Source organism: Petaurus breviceps, unplaced genomic scaffold (genome assembly GCF_028583685.1).
Source record: "Petaurus breviceps papuanus isolate PSGF00001 unplaced genomic scaffold, PetGlider_PUasm1.0 138, whole genome shotgun sequence".
NCBI lineage: Eukaryota > Metazoa > Chordata > Mammalia > Diprotodontia > Petauridae > Petaurus > Petaurus breviceps.
In genome coordinates, this window is record NW_027185694.1 from 4,798,134 (window position 1) to 4,801,401 (window position 3,268).

Consider the following 3,268-nt stretch of genomic DNA (forward strand, 5'->3'; position numbering starts at 1 on the left):
AGGCACACAGACAGACATATATCATCCACACACACAATCTTGCTATTTGTACCTAGTTCTTTACACAGTCTCCTATTAGAAAGTAAGCTCCTTGAAGGCAAGAACTGAGTTTTGTCTTTCTTTTTGTTTCCTAAACACAGAGACTGACACATAAAAGCACTTAATAAATGCTTTTTGACTTGACTTGACTTGAGCTGTAAATGAGATAAACACGAATTTATATGTCATTCTTCAATAAGCTGCCTCATCCTTTCATACGGTCCCTAATACCAGGAATTCTCAGCTCTGAGTAGCTCAGTGAACAGAACAAGTACCTTCAAGATACTATCACATATAAGACATTCTCTGTGGCCCAAATCTCTGAAGTATTCAAAAAATAAAATAATGGGTATTTGCTCTTTTCCTTCATTTTCTCTCATTTTATTTATTTTCTTCTTATGGTCAGTTTCTATCTCAGTTGCTAGAAATGTGTTAGGCACTGAGGATACAAAAACCAAGGAATTTCCATTCTACTGGGGGCATAATATGTATATGCAGATAAATAAATATAAAAAAATAAAAACAATGTCATTTTAAGAGGAAGCACTAACTGGAATGAGGGGATCAGAAAATGGTACTTTCTAAGAGGGAGCACCTGAACTGAGATTTGACAAAAGCTAGGAATTTCAAAGTTAGGGGTGATGAAAGAAAGCATTCCAGACACTGTGCAAAGGTACAGTGGTAGAAGATAAAATTTTGTGTGCAGGAAATAGTAAGTCACTTTATTGGTGATGTAAAGTGCATGAGAGAGAATAATATAAAATCAGTATGGAAAAATTGTTCAGAACCAGATTGTGAAGGGTTTATATGCCAAACAGGAGATTCCGTATTTTTATTCAAGAGGGATTAAGGTACAACAGAAGGCTCTTGAGCAGGGAAGTAACATGAAAATTTTATGCTTTAAGAATATCAATTTGGCAACTGTGCAAGGAATGAATTAGAAAAGGGAAATTCTCAAGACTAGGCGGGAAGAAGCTGTTGAAGTAGTAGGGTCAAGATGCAGATGACTTAACTAAGGTGGTAATAACATGAGTGGAGAGAATGGCACAGATATGAGAGATGTAGCAAAGATACAATTCACAAGATCTGGCAATTGATTGGATATGAATGAGGGACTCAGGGTTGATTACAAGATTCCAAATCTGGATTACTGGAAGGATGGCCCCGACCACCACAAAAATAGGGATGTTGGGAAGGGGACAGTAGATTTGAGATAATGTGTTCCATTTTAGATAAGTTGAGTTTGAGATACCTATAGGATATTCAAGTGGAGATATCTACCAGATAATTGGTGATGTAGGGCTATTTTTCCAAAACAAAGAATAATGAATTTATCCTGTCTATATCTCATTTGTACATGGTTGTTTATATGCTATCTCCTTCATTAGATGGTAAGCTCCTTGAGGGCAGGGATTTTCAAGACTCTTCTTGTATCCCTAGTACTTAACACAGCATCAGGGATGTAGTAGGCATTTAATAAATGCCTGTTGATTGATTGAATTTGGTTTCACTTGATCATACCTATTTGTTAAAAAGGAAAGCTTTTATTTTTAAAGGGAGAGTTGGGGGTTGAGGTGGAAATTGGGAGAGGGTAGTATATCACCAATGCAATACCCACAGCAACTGCTATGAATATGCAGATATATATATCAAGGTTTCAATTGCAAGATATAACAGACTCTCTTCTTTGAAGACAAAACCAAGATATTTATTCATATACCAGAAAGTCAAATTCACCATGGTAATAAAGAAGTTGATACACATCACCAATGCAGAATGCACCACCATCCCCAAGCCTTCCCTCAGTCAGGCCTCCCTACAAACAAGCTCCCTTAGGCGAAATGCCCCTCTCTCACCCACATTAGCTGCTCTGCCTCCTCTCTCTCTCAGCTCCACCTCACTCTCCCACCTTCTGCTCCACCTGTTCCTACTCCACCCATTCAACAAGCTCTTCCCACCACATGGTCCATGTGACTTAGGCTCAAAGCAGGTCACATAGACCTTGGGTGCATAACTACAAGAAAGATCTCCCATTCCATTAACAATACATTAATAATAAAGCTAGTGATAATGATTTTTTAAAAATAAGAAGGAAAGTCAATAAAACAAAAAAGACAAAGAGAGCAGAAGGATGCTAAGAAGTGGACACAAACAGGATAGTGTTGACACTACTGTGTTAAATTTAAAATATTCTTTTAAAGTATAGTATATATGTAAAATATGTACATAATAGAGACTCATGGTTTTGAACACAACCCACTTTTCCCATTCTTCTTTGTGTATGGAAACATTCTTGTTTATTTCTATCTTTCAAGTTTGTAATAAGACTTTTTTTTAAGTAAAGTATGGGACCTAAGAAAAGGTTGGTGGATTTAGCTTTTAAGCTGCCATTTGTAACTTTAATGAGAACAGTTCAAAGGGTTGCAAGTCAAGGTCAAAAGTGAGTCAGAGATGAGGCCACAGAGGCAGCAGGTATAGACAGATTTTTCCCCTAGGATTTTGACTATAAAAGAGAGGAGAGATCTAATGAAATAGTTTGAGTGTATGACAGGGTCAAGTGAAACATATTTAAGGATGGAGAAAATCTGTGCATGTTTTCAAATTATTTTTTAAAAAATAAGATCAGGCAGGAGTTTTTACTGAGGAAAAATGTACATTAAAAAAATCAGCAACTATTGACTTCTATGCCTTTTTTCTCATCTCTGAAAACTTTTTGGAAATATTCTATTAACATATTTAGAGTATCCCTTCTTTTAAAAAAAAAAAAAAGCAATTGGGGTTAAGTAACTTGCCCAAGGTTACAAGGCCAGTTTTTGTGTGGGTGTTAAGTATTTGAGGCCAGGAACCCCATCCTGGGTCCTCCCAACCCTGGGGCCAGGTGCTCTTACTCACTGCACCACCTAGCCGCCCCAAGTATCCCTTCTCTTTTTGTCTTTTTGGAGGGGGAAAGGCAGGGCAATTGAGGTTAAGTGATTTGCCCAAGGTCACATAGCGAGTAAGTGTTAAGTGTCTGAGGTCAAATTTGAACTCAGGTCCTCCTGACTCCAGAGTTGGTGCTCTATTCACTGCGACACCTAACTGCCTGTGTGTCCCTTCTTGAAAACAGAAGTGAACAGTCTTCAAAAGACATTTTTCTAGAGCAGACCACATCTTCATAGTTATACAACTAACTGATAATTTTGCAAAACTTAAGAACCTACTGTGTCTACTATTTGGTGGTTTTTTATTA